We start from the raw sequence: 18,465 nt of genomic DNA, 5'->3' as shown, positions 1-18,465 counted from the left end.
ATGAAGCACTTGAAAAAATTAGTTTATGTGCTTTGATCAGATGGGGATTGACATACTTAAGAGTTTTATTTTTAATCTGAAAATCCACTTCAGTCTTATGCTCTGGGTAAACAGTCATTACTCAAGGCTGGCACAATTCTGTACTTGCGAGAAGTGGGATTCAAGGTTTCACTTCCAATACAATCTCAAGTAAGTTCCTCATATTATTCCTTTTATTTAAAAATCAGGGTTTACACGCATGGATTTTTGCTTCAATCTTCAATAATCTCCATTTGCTTTGGGTATTAACTTGTGCACTGTGGCTTGTGTGCAGTGTGAGTCTGTTTCAGATTGTAGAATTGATTTTTAAAAGTAGGTCTGGAAGAAGGTATCTGGATATAAAGTGCTTGTATTTTGATACTTTCAGAGGAAGTTCAAATGCATTTTGAGCACCACTGGACATGATTGGAGTTGTTTTCTACCCTCCTAGCAGCATCTCACAGGTGCACAACTTTACCGGTCCAGGCTCTTCTGTGTGCGTCCTGCTTTCTGCTGCTCTTTCATAACATGTTTGCATAAACGAGTGCACTGTCGAGTTCACATGAAGGCTAGACAAAAATACAGGTGTCCTCATAATAATCAGCTCCTTTAATTCTGATCTCTGGTTTCTGCTGCACTCTCCAAGAAAGCCTATATAAAGCAGCCGGCACACTTATTACTACAGAAACTGAGGTTACTGATTAGAAGGGAACGTAATCAGGTAGATTGAGCCTGTGAGGGAAGAAACCATTGCTGTGAGAGGGGAGTGTTTGCAAAACGTTCCCTGTGAATCTGCAAAGATCACCTCACTTTGCATGGTAAGCGGAGTGGAAGAAACAGGTGCAAAAAGATAATGTGTTTGTCTGCTTTGGTGAAGCTGGCCAGAGATTAGGTACCTGCTTTATCTGTGCCGGGCTATGACTCTACCTCCAGGTTTATCAGACCCCATAGAATGTGTAGGAGAAAAGTACCAACAGGGAAATCAGCAAAAAGCTTTCCTATGAAGGTGTAGCAAGCCACCGCAGAATTTGAAATGTCTGAGGTCTCATCTGGTGAGTAAAAGCTGCAGATAAATGCCACAGCCATTCAGAAGAATGATAAATGCCACAAGCATTCGGGAGCAGGCTTCCCCAGAGGTGACTCCTTGGTCAGTTTGCAGCCTCTAGGGTAAATTTGGATCTCTCTCCTTCCATATGGCTTCCTCTAAAAGTTAAATTGGGACTTTTGCTGTGAGAAAAGGAGGGAAGAGGTTGGACCTCAACGACCTATAGGATAATGCGAAGCACTGAAATAACAGGGAGCCCAGGTTCTACTTTTTGGGTTATGACTTTTATGAACTTGCCCTTCAGGAATCTAAAATTAGTTCTGATATGAAGTGACAAGAAAAAAAATTCATGACCCAGACCTGAGTCGATAAACAGTAATATTTCTACTTCAAATGCAGTTTCTAAGGACCTAGACTAAATCCATGGACGTATTAGAAAACTTACGTGAAGTGTTTATATAAATTCTTGAAAGTGTATAGAGTTTCAAGAAATTTCTTTTTGTCAAAGAAAAGGAAAATAATAAGGATTGTTGTGGAGAGTAATTTAGACGTGATCAGATATTCACAGCTTATTAGGAAGCAAACTGGGCTCCCGTTTGTAAACAATGATTCTAGGCCGCCTAATTGCCTGGAATATTTAAGAATGATTTTAAAGGCTATATATTTACTGCTACATCCTACTTCTTAAGTAAACTATAAAAGAGTTAGGATTAATCGTATCTGTGATGTTTTTAACTCTTTTAAGGTATCCTAAAATTTTAAATAAGGAAAGATTTCAGTAGAGACAAACCGTATATTAAATGTACATTAATCCTAAATTTGGGCCATTTTCTTAAAATTCATATCTCCTCTGACAGGTTTTTCTCTCCTTAGGAAGGAGAATGTCTAGCTTTGGGGGCAGGGCAGAGCTAAAAAAAAAAAAAACAGGATTAAGAAGCCTTTTTAAAATTATGAATATATATTAAGAAAAAAACCCAAAGTTAAAAGTATATTTTGATCCCCATCTGTCCCATAACTTGATTGGTAAGAAAAGCTACCCACTTTTGCAAGACTTGTCTCTCATTTGCTCTGAACTAAGTGGTTGCCATTTCTCACTTAAAAATTGCCTTTTACTCCTCTTTTTGTAAAGATTTTTTTTCTATTATTTTTCTATTTGTGTTTTGTTCATCAGGCAGATTGTCCTGGAAGTACAGAGGCCAGTTAATGGTTTATGAATTCAAGCTGAGCCGAATATAGCTAAGCTCTGTCTTGCTTGACATTTCATCAAAAGCTGTGTTGATTTGCAATGTTTACCGACCTATTTATTGAACCCTCACAGCTTGAACTATGCCACCAAGCTTGCTGACATTGCTGAGATTATCTTTAAGTGCATGTACAAACTACAGAGGAAATAGAGAAACAGAAAAATAAGTTAAAAACAATCCTTGACCTATTTAATAAATTATGCTTACATAGTCCTTGGTTTATTCATCTGTTTCCTTCAGAACGCCATGACATAATTTTTCTCCTTTGATATTCAGAAAAATTCTGGAAGAAGGTAGACTAGAGCAGTGATTCTCCCTGCCTTGGGAGGGCATCAGAATCCCCTGGAGAGTCTGTTAAAATACAGCTTGCTGGGCCCCACTGGCAGAGTTTCTGGTTCGGTATTTCTGAGGTGTGGCCCAAGAATTTGCATTTGAAAAAGTCTCTGGGAGATGCTGAAGCTGCTGGTGTGGGGACCATCCTTTGAGAAGCGCTGGCAAGATGAGAAGATTCTCATTTAGGAATCAGGATCGCCAGGATTCAGGTAGATTAAGAATTTGGCTCCTAAGGATTTATCTAGCTGGAGGACATTCTAGGTAGGGGGAATGGATTCATGGGAAATTGCGAGACTGGCGAATTGCCAAGGAAGGCTAGGTTATCTGAGTTTGGTGGGAGATAAAAGCAGAAAGAAAAAGTTCTGCTCTCTGAAAGGTTACATTTTTAATAAAAGGACAAAAGACTTTGGAAATAAATGCATTGCATGAAGTAGGAGTTCAAGAAATAGTGGATTGTGATGTATGTGTCACGTCAATATTGCGTGCTCGATAAACTTCCTGTTGAATGAATAGAGGGAAAACAAGAAGTTGGCTTCTATTCACAATTGGAAACAAAACACCTATTTTCTGTCCCTTAGTCTAGTTACCCATGTTCTCTTTACACACTGTTGAGAGAAGTTTCCCACAGCACATGGAAATAAATACAAATCCTACACAACACTGAGGCGTTTATTAAAGTAATGGTTAACACATTAAAACATGGAGTATCTATTTGGATAAAATTATTATTCCATAGAAATTAGCAATAAAATTACTAAAGTAAACAGTTGGTCAGCAGTTCTCAAATATGTAATATAAGGAATCCATTTTTAATTACTCTTTTGATTCTTATTCCCTGAGATACATCCCTAAGTAAAGATTTAGTCTGTGATACTTTTAGCAAAATGAAAATATGATCCATGTTTTATAAGCTCTTAGTCTATACTGTCCATCAAGTCTCCCCTTGTGGGTCAGTAAAAATAAGATGTTTTCCAACTCACTTGACTGAAGCCACAAGTGGGAAACTTAAACCATGGAAAGACAGAGTATTTTACTTAATTATAAATGCCTAATACAAAATTTAAATGCATCTTTTGAGATGGGAATGCCTGAATTGAAACATTCACAAAATTGTGATCTTTGCTACTTTTTTTAAGTTACATGCTCATTTGTTTTGGTCCATTTCTTCTATAAAATATAAGCTTTGATATGTTGTAACAGGGTACAACGTTGAGATTAAATGTATAATATGGATAGTTGACTTTTACTGGAATTTAGATGTTTGTTACTTAGAGTTGAGAGTGAGGGGCCTTTAAGAAAGTAGAGATGTTTATTATACACATTCTCGCCATTTTCCTGATAAAATATATCAAGAAAACAAATATTACCATTTATTCCAGTTTTAGAGTGTGTTCTTTTTGTCTAGTCTTACCTATCACATGCCACCTATAGAGGCTTCAGAAATCATCAGAGCTATGATGGCATTTTCATGCTATTTTAATTCCAATACTATTCCAAATTGATGAAATGAGGGTGATGCTTAAAAGGCAATGTGCCATATTTTTGATGTTCAAATAATATAGCAAGAGATTTATTCTGGCCTGGCTCACTTCTCAGTTTATTACTTTTCACTTCGACATTCATGATCAAAGCAACTGAGAATTACTAAAATAGATAATATTTATGATGATAAATTACGGTTTTATTATGAAGATAAACCCATCTTTAATGGCATTTTAAAGGATAATTGAGGGGAAAAAAAGCCTGACACTCTCCTAGGTCTCTCCTATCCCTTGGCTGTCATCATTGAGTCCTGAGCACTTAATCCCACCTGAAATGTAAGGAGCATTCAACAAACCAGCTCTGTGAATGAATCCTACAGGCAAACTTGCCCAGGGAAAAAAAAAGAGGGTGTTTCTATTTCAGTTTTTAATGCCATTTATTTTGGCAAATGAATAATATCTGTGACATTTTATTCTAGTAGTTATTAGATCATTAACTCAATGTGAGAGCAAAAGGCATTTTGGGTTTTTTTGTTTTTATTATTAATACTAGATTTATTTGACAAACTCATTTGAGTTTTTCAGGATACGATCATCTGTTCATCTTTTCAGTTCCCAGATTCCTCCTGGTCAAGCCCAAATCCTAGCTCTTCTCACACACACACACACACACACACACACACACACACACACACACAACAGTGCCTTTTATTTTAGCAACCACTTGAAATTGAAATGGAAGTTGGGGAAGGGAAAACCTGAAACAGATGGATTCTTTTCCCAGCCAGGCAAAACTGAGCCTCTGTGTTTTAGGAAAGGTATTGGTAATATGGTGAAGAGAAGGTAAGGGAGAGAAATGAAAGTTCTGGAGGGAGGTCCTCACCTTTTTGTGCTTTGTTAGGCAGCTTCGAAGGTGCCAAAAGCAGAAAAATGGTTCCGCCTCACTTGACTCAAGCCAAGATTGAGCATGGATCTATGCAAAAGTGCCTTTAAACTCAATCCTCTTAAAAATACAGTATGTTGAATGTGTTTTTCTTTTTTGAAAGTTAAGACATCCTGTCTTCCTAATGAATAATGGTAAAGGGGTGCCGACGTGCTCACAAAATTTTCAGGAAATCTAGATGAATCTCTTTCCAATAAAAATTGAATATCACCAGTGTCTACAAAAAGTTCTTTGGAAGAATAACAAGTAGGAAAACTCTTGCCATGTAATTAAAGATAATGAAATGATCTATCATGGCTAGTTGCATTAGATTATTTGACTTAAAGGTTTTTGATAAAAATAAGTTTAGTGTGAATTATGTTAAAAATATCTATTAAGTATGTGCATCACTGTAGAGAGCGTCATTTATGCAATAGATTATATATTTAACCCCTTTTGGAATGGTAATTGTTAATCCTTAATTAGACCAAATTAAAAATAAAGTATACTACATGTGAAGTCACTTCAATGAATAAAACAATTTCTGTGTGAACTAGCCTGCTGTTCAAATAAACTATAGTTGTGTTTCAGATACTATTTACCAAAATACTGATAGATTCCTGTAAGTACAGTTTTTAAACCCTTACCTTGGAGGTTTCCAGGACCCTGAAAAGACATCTATTGGTTTAAAATCCAACCGCAAAACAATAATAAAAAAAAACTCCACTCAAGGCCATATATAGCCCAAATGAAAATATTCTGTAAAGAGGATTCTGAATTTAAATAGCTTTTGTGGTTCAAATATTTGCAGTTAGCCCGTTCTTAAAAGTCTGCAATTTTTTTTTCATTTGAGTATTGAATACAGATGATAAAACTCAACAGATGTTGGCTTAGATTGGAAAGTTTGTGAACCAGTAGGAGGTACTACATGTTGATAGTTGGCAATGTGATACCGAGGTATTAGAATTAATGTTCATGCTATTGAGAACCTAAAAATACATAAAATACTATAAAATGCAATGTACATTTTAGAGACCAAGCAAAATGTTTGCAAATAGTGTCCCTAACATTAAATGAAGAGTTTTGGGGTTTAATTTTCAAATCTTCATTTAAGAGGGTTGGATTAGAGGATTTATAAGGTTCCTTATATAGGTCATAACAATAAGTCCCTTAAGGAGTGCTTCAGTAGAGCTGAGAAAGAAACAAGGTCTTAAATGAGGGAAGAACATGCAGATGGTCCTGGAACTGCCCTTCATATTTCCTTCCCCACCAGCGTTCATTGTGTTTCCTGGCTCACCATCTCCAGAGTTTGTGTTTCTTGCTCGGTTGCTCTGCCCAAGGGCTTACTCCAGCACCACGGCAGCTTGCTCTGCTGGGAACAGGAGTGATCCAGAATTATTGAGGGAGGGTGATGATGTCGCCAGGAGCAAGCTTTAACTACTAGGGGATGGGAATCCTTGGAAAGGCACCCCAGCCTCCTCTTCCTCTGGCAGGACAGTTCTGAAGCATGGTCCACACTGCTTCTCAGGGAACCACCAGAGGGATTGAGCCCCAGTTACCCCCATTACTAATTGATCATTAATACATCTTTCTTGCCTCCTCCCTCTTCCTAATCTCACTTTCTTTGCCCTCTCACATATACTTTCTGAAATCAGAAAGAAAAGCTATCTGCATCCTAAGTCCTTGCCTTAGTGTCTGTTTTGCAAGAATCCAAATGAACACAGGGTGTTAGAGATAGATTATTTCACATGCTTACAAATCAGGGCAAGGGCAGTGGAGATGATAGAAGGGGGGGGGCATGAGGGAGCTCATGCAGGATGAACTATGCTCTCTTTAGTAACTAAAGCACAGTCATCCATCAATATGGAGCAAGAGGTGGAAAAGAAGGAAACAGTTTGTGAACCTGAAAAGCCCTGGGAAGGTTTAGAAGAGCTGCTCTAGGAAACCTGCCAGAATGTCACAATATATGAATAAAACCCTCATGGAACAGGAGAGAAAGTACATGATGTCATCCGTATATTTTGATTTCATTTTATTCTAAGTTACTGCTAAACATGGCAGTACCCCCCCCCCATACCTTGTCCCTTGCCACTTGTGCTTTTGACACATTCTAGTCCTTTCTTCTTGATGCGTCCATAGTGATCATTTAAAAGTGTGAACCAGGTTGTGTTCATCTCTGGTTAATGATTATTATTATTAATCAGATTCTGATCTCATTTTTTCCTCCTCCGCCTCTCTGTCCTTGCTGTGCTTCAACAACACTGACCTGTTCTCATTCTCACATGGCAGACTCAATTCTGCTATTGTGTCCGCCAGCAATACTTTCCTCACTCAACCTCTCTCAGCTTTGATCATCACTGAATATATAGTGAGATGCATGTTGTCAGGTACACTGTCTTAGCATAATACATGTTTTCACTGAATGCGTTTATTAGAAGAGAAGAGTAGGGGTTAGTTGATGGTAGGTAAATAGTAATTTACTGAAGCTCAATGTCTCCATCCTGTGATGTTTCACTAGCAAAGAGTAGACCTTGAGAGAAAGTAGACAGTAGTTAGAATTCAGTACTCTGGATTGTGTGGAAGCATGTATAGGCATGGTCTGAGATGCTGTTCTTTGGACAGAACACAGAAGTGGTCATTTGCAAGTCTACGTAGGCTGGGCATCACACAGTGGATTGTGTGAAATAGGAGTGAGTGATGCTAATATTAAAGATGACGAGCAGTTCATAGGTGACAGGGTTAGAGTTAGTGTCAAACATAGAAGTTGTAGTTGGTTAGTAGTACTTTTAGTGAGAAGCCCTTTGAAATCGGTAAAGGGGTTTATTGTTGTGGATAAGGAGATTGACATAAATGGGGAGAAAGTTAGTGTTGAAACATGAGGTGACACCAGGACAAATGGCCGGTTTGGCTTGGTTAATAAAACACCTATGATGCAAGAGAGGCTATGCTGGGAATGGTTCAGCAGACCTGATTGCAGGGAGCTTCTGAGGGCAGTGTATCGGGTTATCACATGCCAAAAAAGTACTTCATTTTGGAGACTTGAGTTTTCTCATTAATTTTATCACTAATCCATTCATTTTCAAAATGTATTTCAGGATTTCACGTCAGGTTGACTTTAAAGCTTATACGCAGATGAAGGTTTCTTTTCCAAGCACCAAGTGAGGCAGTTGGTCCTATTCTGTGCTTAAGAGTGAAGCAAGCTTATGCTGGCTCTGCGAGCAGGATTATTAAATAACCAATTACTATTCAGACCGTGTTACGTTCCTTAAAATTACTCAAGGAAGAGTCTTGAACTTGTCCAACCCGAACACATCTGATATCCTCAGCCAAGTAGGGGATGTAAATTAGGGAGCTTCTGGCTTTACTACTATGGAATCTGGCATACTTTTTTCCCTTAGGACTCCATGACTAATGACCTGAATTGTCTAAATTTCCAGAGTAGTCAGGTCTTCACTGGTAAGCTTGTTTCATCATTTCTGCTTCTGTTTGGTCCCATATTATTTGATGGTACAAAGGATATTTTACCTGCAAATTTAAGCAAGTTAAGATAATCCTTTAGTGGATTTTTTTTTCTCCATATTCTGTTAAGGTGTGATTCCAGACATCCTAGACATGTTTTTGTGATAAAAGTTTCAGTTTCTCAATAACATGAGGAAATTATAGAAGTAGGTAATGGTTTTGTAATCAGGACATGTGGGAGGCGTCCCAATGCCCATGTTTATTGTATGCCTTTAAATCAGTCATTAATCTTCAGGGGGTCTCTGTCTTTGCATTCAAAAAAGGGTAGCTCTTAAATGTTCTTACCACACACACACACACACACACACACACACACACACATAATGGTAACTATGTGAGGATCTATAAACCTCACTGTTTTAATCATTTCACAATACATACATGTATCAAATCATCATGGTGTATACCTTAAACTTATACAATGTTATATGTCAGTGAAACCTCAACAAAATGGGAAAAAATACAAATGAAAACTGACACAATAATGATCTTTTCCTGACTAGTGTCACTACTTTCAGGGATCAAATAAGATTAAGTGCAAAAAAAGCAATAAAGATGAGTTACTTTTAATAACTGTGTCTTTAATAACTAACAAACCTGCCTGGTCCAAGGCCTTTAGTGATCAGCTGCATGATTCTCAAAGCTAGCAGAATTTCTTTTAAGTTGAGACCAGTATGAATCCTCTCATTCTGACTGTATGCTCTTTTTTTAATGTTTGTTTGTTTATTTTGAGAGACAGGGAGAGCGAGCAGCTGAGGGGCAGAGAGAGAATATCCCAAGCAGGCTGAGCGCTGCCAGCACAGAGCCAGATGTGGGGCTCGATCTCACCAATCGTGAGATCATGACCTGAGCCAAAATCAAGAAAGAGTCATATGCTTAACTGACTGGGCCACCCCGGTGCCCCCTGACGGTTTGCTCTCAAGGGTTTGAGGTGTGTTTTCTTTATATTCTCAGCATAAAAATTCTCTGTCCTGCATAGGCCAGTTTACTCACTTTTATCTTGCTAGTCTCATTCTCCCTTTCTGGAATCTTTTCATTTTGGTTTTAAAGCATTACCGTGTTCAAAAATCCATTCTAGTATTATAGCTACCACGACAATTTCCCTAAGTGCTTCGAATCTCAGTTCATTCTGTGAACTTTTGTTCCACATTTTTACCCAGTTCTCAGCTTAATTACTTGCTAATTATTTCCTGTGGATTTTCTTTGTTTCTGTAATTTTTTATAAAGTTCTTGAGAGCAGGTGCTATCTTTTAGGTTTTCCATGTTTTTGATTCATTATTTATAAAACATTAAGCCACAGATAATGTTTTCAAGCTTTATATGACTAATACCGTGTTCATAGAACTGTTTCCTTGAATGACCATGTATTTATCATATTTATCCATAGTTTTGGCACAGTCTCCAGAATGAACATCACTCTACTGTAATTCCTTTTGTTTAGCGGATCCCCGCGCTCCACTTTCATTAGAAGGAAAAATTCTTTCCCCTTCTCTGTGATGGACAATTGGGTCATTTCTGGCTTTGATTGTAGCATAATATATTCGAGCTTTGTGTCACTTAACTCGAGAACAATTAAATGCATGTGTAGTGAATGTCTCAGAAGAAAGTGAAGAATGAGCTTTCATCATGTATGGATTTGTTATTGTTGCTAAAAATAATGTGGTTGTTCTGTGGGAGTTTCATTAATTTATCCAACAAATATTTAATAATAAGCATAAGTGAGAAAAGGCATGTCCTCATCATAGAGTCTTTGGTAATGCTGAGGTTGTGTTTTCCAGCATATTTTCAATGCTCCTGCTAACTGGAAGTATATATTATCAAATGATCGATTCTCAAATATCCAAATGAGGTCCTGTGCTCTGTGATATGTACAATTTTCCTAAGTGGTTGCTGTGAAGATACAGAGTTTTGAGGAGAACTTTATGACCCGGGCTGACAGGTTTAGCACGATTAACATCGATGTACCTCCCTGGTGTGATCATTCTTCCCTGGGAACTGGAATCTGGGAATATTGAAGTTATTCCCTTGTACAGTAAGTTATTTAAGCGTTAAACACGGACCCTACTTTTTGAGTGACCTATTGTTAGACACCTATGAAAATACAGTACTATTTATGTTTGCATAAAAATAGCTCCTATACTTTATTTTGAATATGATAAAGTAAACTTGTTAAAACAAATATGAATTAGCAGCTTCTTCTGTATTTTTTGTTTGTTTGTTTCAGATTTATGCTCTTCTGGTGTGATCTGGGCTCTCATTTTAACAAGCTTACCATACAGGAGATTTTTATTTTCAAAATAATGAGGACTAGCGGCAACTGTAGATGGAAATATAAAATGTGAACATGCTAAAGGGCTTTCCCTCTTAGCTACACATTTCTTGCAGTAGTATTTAAATGGTCTTTTCAGAATTATTTTGGCATCCATTCCCATTACACAATAATATAAGACAGAGAATATTAGAGGAAAATGATTGTATTTTAAATATTTCTAAAATATGTTTCGTTTTGATCCTGTCTCATAGAATTGTATTCCATTTATAGCACAACCTATTTCTTGCTCTTTTGAGGTATAAATTGAAAGAGTATTATATCACTGTTGGCAGGTTACTCATCTACCTATGAGTACCTACAGTTGTGTCATTTTACAGTAGCTAATATTCTGTAAGAGATCATTTACTCTTGGCAATATATTACATAGACATACTGTTAAAATGCATTATGTATATATGACAACTGATCTTTAGGGGAAAAAAAAACATCCATGAATCACTCCTGTAACATTTGGAATTAAATTCATTAACCAAATAATACCATGCTTTATCTTTTAAATTTTGCTTCCTTAGCATCTGGTCTGTAGTCTGTCTAATTACATTATAATAGCTCTGTGTTGCAACAGATGCTAGAAGATTTTTTTTTCCAACAATGATAATTTTGTTTCATATTTTGGAATACCTGCTTTGCAATTGTCTTTCCTATTTACTAAAGCCAGGAGAGGAAAAAGCCTATTTCTTTTGTCATTTGAAAAGTATTACAAGCTCATCTTTGTTCAAACAGCCAGAACTCTATACTTCTCACATTAAAAACTTTTTTTTCCAATTAGTTTTTGAGTAGTGCGCTTCTGGTTCTGAAATCAAGAGACATGATTAGCCAACAAATGGCTAACATAAGTAACAGCACATCTCCTTTTTCTATGTATGCAATTAATATTCTTTTAAATGTTGAATAAATTAATATGATATTAGAGCTATACAATGGGCTAATTCCTTGTAGTGAATATAATAAAGTCTTATGGAGAAGAATCAATTTTTAGGAAAGTAATGCAAATAATTATAACTCAGGTAGACTTTTATCAAGTTACACTGTAAAGGTCCTTTATATTTTACCCAAATCTTATTTTTGTACTCAAAGGGGACAGGCTGCTACACTTCCAATAAGGCGGCACATTTGTTATTATTACTGAAAAAGCCTGTTTTCTTCTTCAAGCAATTATCTATGGATGTCTTTAACGTTAATAAGCAGCATAACATTATGAAATCTCTTTGAAAATTTCTGAATTTGGAAACAAGTTTTGGATGGGAAAGTTGAAAACAGACTCCTTGTTTTAATTCTTTTGTAGTGAAAAGTATTATATTTTACTATACATGTTCTATGTATCTTATCTCTTTGCCAAATGATTGAGATGATTATTTTCTATAGTTGCTTTTTTTTTTTTACTAAGATACAGAATTGTGTCTTTGTTGGAATCGTGTCATTAAAACACGTTAAGATAAATGGTGTTTGTCATTTTGGTGATCATCTAATTGGATTACATTGAACAGAACAGTATGTCACCTATAGCTATACCAGACAGTATGCTTAAAATAAAACAGGGGAAAGCTGAAAAGTTAATCATAGACTATTGGTTCATATGATATTAAGAAGCAGTTTATTGGGAGACATCCAAATGATAGGCTTATTTTTTTTTCCACATAAGTCTTGGGCGGTCTTCTTAATATAATAAAGAAATAGCCATTAGTCAGGAAATGGAGCATTTTGTTTTTTTCACCTTCGCTATCTAATAGTGAAATGTCTTTTTGCGTGTCACTGTTACTGGTGTCAGAGTCTTCTATTTGAAAGGCTGAAGTCACTGATGGTTCCTGTCTTCACGCTGTGCTGTAGAGACTGCTTAGGTCCTGTGAAGAGAGATTTAAGCTGGAACGACAGAAGTGACGTTCAGTATGAGGACATTATCACCAGCGTTATCAGCATCTCCATGGTTGTCTATTGACTTAGGGGAAAGGAGGGAGAAATGTAACAAACACCAATCGCTTAGTCACAGATGTGTTTCAGTTTTAGTTTTCAGGTTTCTGTCTCTGTGAACAGAAGAATATACATGGCACCATGTATGGTATCCCCTGACAAACTGAATTGAAAATACCAAATTTCTTCATGTGTTGTGATGTGATCAGGGTATTGATAGAATCAGCAGCCATGCCTTCCAAACACAATTCAGCCACCTTTCAGCAAACTTTGTGGAGTACTTGGATTGTGCCAGTGGTTCTGTTGTGTACACAACGATCAACAAATCAAACACTCTTCCCCCAAGGCTATGCAGTCAAATTGAAGGTTCTTAATCTGGGAACCACAAATCAGGATAGGGTTAAAAAGTGCATCCTTATTTTCACTAACCTGTAACTAAAAATTAGCATTTCTTCCCAATGATGAAAACAGGCAACACAATGCAGTGTTAGCAATATCTGTGAATTTATCACCAGTATTTTTATATCATATCCTAGTGGTAGACAATCAGGAAGATCATTTTTATTAACCACTAGTTTGAATGTATGTTAATTATTGTACCTTGAAATAGAGAATGAATCTCTCATAATACTCCTATATTTAATATTTGGTAACCATATTGTAGGATAATTAATTTCCTTTGTCTTCCTATATAAGTTTCTTTTATTTTATGCATTTGAAAACATTCTGGGAAGTGTTCCATTTGCTTCACCAGTTGCCAAAAGGATCCATAGCACAAAAATAGTTAAGAACACCATGTCTAGAAGAGACCCAGGCGAATACATATAATACCGTGGTGCAGAACAGTAATAGAGGCACGTACCAGATGCTGTGAAATTGGCCATGACTGTCCCAGCCGGGAGGACTGGAAAGGCAGTGTTTGATTTGGTCTTGAAGCAAATGTAATCGTTTCACGAGTGGTAACATGTGAGAGAGGGCCTGCGGAAAAGATAAAAGTAGGTGCCTAGTCACCCAGTGAGAGCCTGCAGGGTCAGGGACCAGAGAGTAGCTTAGTGTGACAAGGTACAATCTCTTTCTTTACGATGTTGGGGGCCTCCTGTGCTGTTTACATTCGTCAGTGTGCAGAATTCTATTTGCCAAGTTGTTTTTATTAATCATTAGCAAGGAGAAACTATGCTCTGGCTTTTTCTTTTAACTGACCCTATTTTACAAAGAGTAACATCGTAGACAACAGCAGGAAGCATCAAAGAAGAGATCAAAGCTGTGTCAGCTTTTTAAATCTCTCATTATTTCAATCAACATCTACCTGTAAGAGGGAAAAAAAAAAGATGAATCTGTTTCACCTTCCCACTTTATCATCATGTCTTCAGACAATGATCAGTCACTTTTCTGGCCTGTGGGCCATAATTGGCTACCACTAAATCTCAAGAGAGTGAACCACATAACTGGAATAATTTTTTAAACACCCACAGAGTTGTTCTTCAGTTACAATAGTCAAAGGCAGCTTTATATGCCATGCTCAGACTTTCTAAATTTGTGCTTTATCTGCCTTTCGGGGAGAAATGTCGATGTGACTGTCTAGATTATAATGAAGGTCACCCATAGAAGCAGCTATGATTTCAAGAAACTAAAGAAACAAAGTAGACTGAAAGACACATTAAGGGACAAAGGTAGTCTATTTAAACTGCTCCTTCCTCTGGACAATTCTGCTTATATTCCTTGTTGAGTGAGAACCTTCATTCTTTTTGTCTTCTCTTTTTAAAAATTTTATTGTGGTAAGAACACTTAATATGGAGTCTGTCCTCTTACCAAACTGTTAAGAGTACAATATAGTATTGTTAACTGTAGGTACAGTGTTATACAACAGATCCCCAGAGCTTATGCATCTTGCTTATCTGAAACTTTATGCCCATTGATTAGTAATTACAAATTTTCCCTTTCCCCCACCCCCCCATGGCAACCATCATTCCTTTCTTGGAGTCTGTGAATGTGACTATTATAGATACCTCACATAAATGGAATCGTGCAGTATTTGTCTTGCTGTGTCTGGCTTGTTTCACTTAGCATAATATCCTCTGGGTTCATCCATGTTGTAGCAAATGACAGGATTTCTTTCCTTTTTTTAAGGCAGAGTAATATCCCCTTGCCTGTATATAGTACATGTTCTTTATCCATTCATTCATCATTGCACATTTAGGTTGTTTTGACACCTTGGATCTTGTAGATAGTGATGCTACAAACATGGGAGTGTAGATACTTCTTTCAAATCTTCATTTCAGTTCTTTTGGATAAATACCCAGAAGTGAGATTGCTGGATCATATAGTATTTTTATTTTTAGTTTTTTCAAGGAACCTCTATACTATTTTCAATCGTGGCTGCATCATTTTGCATTCCTACTAACATTGTACAGGGGTCTTAATTTCTCCACGTCGTCACCAATAGTTGTTATCTTTGTTTTTTTTTTGTTTTTGTTTTTTTTTTTAATAATAGCCATCCCAATAAGTATGAAGATGTGTCTCATTGTGGTTTTGATTTGCATTCCCCTGACGATTAGTGATGTTGAGCTTGTTTTCATATACCTGTTGGCCACTTGGTTATCTTCCTTGGAGAAATACCTATCTTAAATTCCTTTGCCCATTTTTTATTCAGGTTCTTAGGTTTTTTTTGCTATTGAGTTGTAATTGTTCCTTACATATTTTGAAGATTAACCCCTTATAAGATACATGAGTTGCACATATTTTCTCCCATTTTAGAGTTCACTTCTTTAAAAAAAATTCATTTTTGAGGGAGAGTGATGGAACATGAATAGGTGAGGGGGAGAGAGAGAGGGAGACAAAGAATCTGGAGCAGGCTCCAGGCTCCAAGCTATCAGCACAGAGCCCGATGCGGGGCTTGAACTCACGAACCGTGAGATCATGACCTGAGCCGAAGCTGGATGCTTAACCAACTGAGCCACTCAGGCACTCCTAGAGTTTACTTCTTAAACAGCTCTTTCAGTAATTCTCTTTAAGACTCTTATTATTGGCTTTAATTTCAATCAGAAATCTGCCGAGACCTGAATGGACACTAGTTAACCAATATAAACTTACATTTGAAAGTAAATGGTTATCTATAATTTTCAACAAATAAGTATGGGAATGTTTTTTAAAGTGGTTGAAGTGGGGAAATTTAATATTCCAGGATGAAATAAAACAAATCAAAATATATAACACATTTAACTGTGGTCCAACAGGCCATAATTAGATTCACTTATATCACTGGGATTACAAATTGGATATATATCTACTTTATTAAATTTTTAACTGGCCAATAAAATTGGTAGTATAATCATGAATATAATTTTCATTTGAGACTGTGAGCGCTATAATTGAACAAACTTGGGTTTAAATTACTTCTCAAAGTGTAGTCCTGTGTAAAATTTTCAACTGAGTTTACAGTTTTCTCATGTATGAAGTTGAACTGAAAAATAAAAATGACACAGGGACTTATTATAGCAAAATGTGTAATTGGTATTTTGTAAGGGCTTCAAAAACAGTCGTCCTAATTACTTACTGTTTTTAATGAAAACCTATTCGTTTTATAGTTGTCAAAAAGTATATTGTTGATAACCCATATCCAGCATGATTTTGCTTCTTTCATAAATCGGTCATCTTAGGTTTGTTCCTTTACATTCCTGTAAACATTTTTTTTTAAAGTCCTTTTCCCCTATCAATAAAAATGTGACTTTATTGGATTTGGAGGTTAGTTTTATTTCAGGAAAAATGTTTTTATATCAAAAAGTATACTTTGAAACTCACACGTTTCTAATTTAAATTCATTATTAGTTTCTAAAGACCCTGAAATTATGACATGAACACAATAATTATAATTTTTGCTGAATGAATGAATAAATGATTCTTTAGGAACTTGACTCTCCTACACTACAGTTAATGCTTCCTTTAACCTGTTACAAATTCTGTTGCTTTGTTCTCGTTTCTGTTATAAATGCAGTTTTGTTATTTTGCGTATGAATCCCCATGCATAAATTCATAGTCAATATGGGGTTTTAAATAATCATTACCATGGATTTTATACTTACTCAAGTGTCAGTTTCCTTGGATGGAGTTTATGAATTTCTAAATTAAAAAAAAATGCTGATTGAAATTTAGTGTCTCAACTCCCCTAAAGTATTTTCACATCTGCTGCCTTTCTAATAAACTTTGTTAAATATGTCTTGACAGCAATTGATATTTATTCCTGCCCCCTTGGCATTTATGATGCTTAAACTTCTTTTTGAAAGCTTTCCCTCTGATGCATTTTGAGTTAATTCCTGCTTGTGCTCTGACATCCACCCAACTTACACAAAAGCTTTTAGCCACTTGCTGCCATAAATGGAGAAGTGCCATAGCATGACAGGATGGAGGCTGGAAACATGACTGCCCAGAAAACAGTAAATAATCTGCAAATCTGTATTTCTCCTAGAATTTCTTGGCCACGTGTAACTAGACATTTTACATTTTTACTGCCTGTCTGCTCCAACAAAATCTGATAATCAACTAAAATCTCTATTAGAAGTAAATAGGGAAAAATATCTGATATAAAACTTGATATTGTAGGGGGAGCTAAGAGAAGACAGTGTACATAGTCATACTGTTGTGATAGTAATAATGAGAAATAAAATAATATGAAGGAAATGGGTAATGAGGAACACTTTCAAATGTTTCAAGTTTGGCCTTAGAAAATCACCGGCAAGTAATTTAATGAAAAATATTTCAAAGAATAAATATTTAATAAGCCCTTACTATGGTGCAGTTTGCTGAGAAATGTGAATATCTGTAATATTCCAAACTTCCTCCTATTAGAATAGACATTTTAAAATGTTGGATTTGGAGCTACATATGGTTAAGCCTTCAATTTTCAGCTACTGTTCATTTTGGCTGAGAGGAGGGGTAAAGAGTTTAATCATTTTAATTAAATTGGTTATTTTATATTTACATTTATGTTTACCTCTGGGGCACCTGGCTGACTCTTGATCGTGGGTTGTGAGTTCAATCCCCGTGTTGAGTGTAGAGCTTCCTTACAAACAAATAAACAAGCAAAAAACCCAATATTCAGCTCTGACTATTAGAAGGTGATTCACATTTGAGAATGAAAGGTAGATTATGGTCTATAACTTGAGAGTGTGACCTGTCTTTGAGATAACCACTATTTTAGATTATAACTGATATTTCCCTCAACTATGAATTTTTGCCAGTTTGATAAATTCACTTTTCTTGAATTAAGAATGGTTCAGTGCCTATATGTGAGCATTTTATTCAAATGCAAAAATACTATGTTATTATCTAAAAATGTAAATAGCCTATATTTCCACGGTAAATAAAACCTTATTTAAATGAACTAACTCATAGAATTTATACAGTATGATCAGATTCTAGGAGGAAGTTTACCTGTGAAAGGAGTCTGTTACATAAATCAGTAATGTATTCATGAGTCAAGAAATTATATAAATTTTTAGTACTATCAGTTCTTCTTTTGCCCAGAAGTATCGATATCCTCTTAAATTAATCTCATTTATATTGTTCCCCTGAGGACCTAATTAATCATCAATTAGGATTACCTAATTTGAATTACCATTCTAAGGAAGAAAATAAAGAAATAATGATTTTCTCCTTAAGATTTTCAT

The 18,465-nt window shown here is 36.0% G+C and overlaps 1 protein-coding gene across 9 annotated transcripts in view; it reads left to right on the top strand.

The window, feature by feature from the left end:
* DMD (dystrophin) overlaps positions 1-18,465 on the top strand; it is a 2,127,700-nt gene that overhangs the window by 191,701 nt on the left and 1,917,534 nt on the right. The window contains exon 1 of one of the 9 annotated variants that reach the window (XM_045472673.1): positions 127-189. The exons of the other annotated variants lie outside the window; for them this stretch is intronic. The gene's annotated coding sequence lies outside the window, so the exon portion shown is untranslated. Of the gene's footprint in view, positions 1-126; positions 190-18,465 lie in introns of those variants that run through there. 9 annotated transcript variants of the gene reach the window in all.

Source organism: Leopardus geoffroyi, chromosome X (genome assembly GCF_018350155.1).
Source record: "Leopardus geoffroyi isolate Oge1 chromosome X, O.geoffroyi_Oge1_pat1.0, whole genome shotgun sequence".
Classification (NCBI taxonomy): domain Eukaryota; kingdom Metazoa; phylum Chordata; class Mammalia; order Carnivora; family Felidae; genus Leopardus; species Leopardus geoffroyi.
This window is presented reverse-complemented; position numbering and strand designations above follow the sequence as displayed.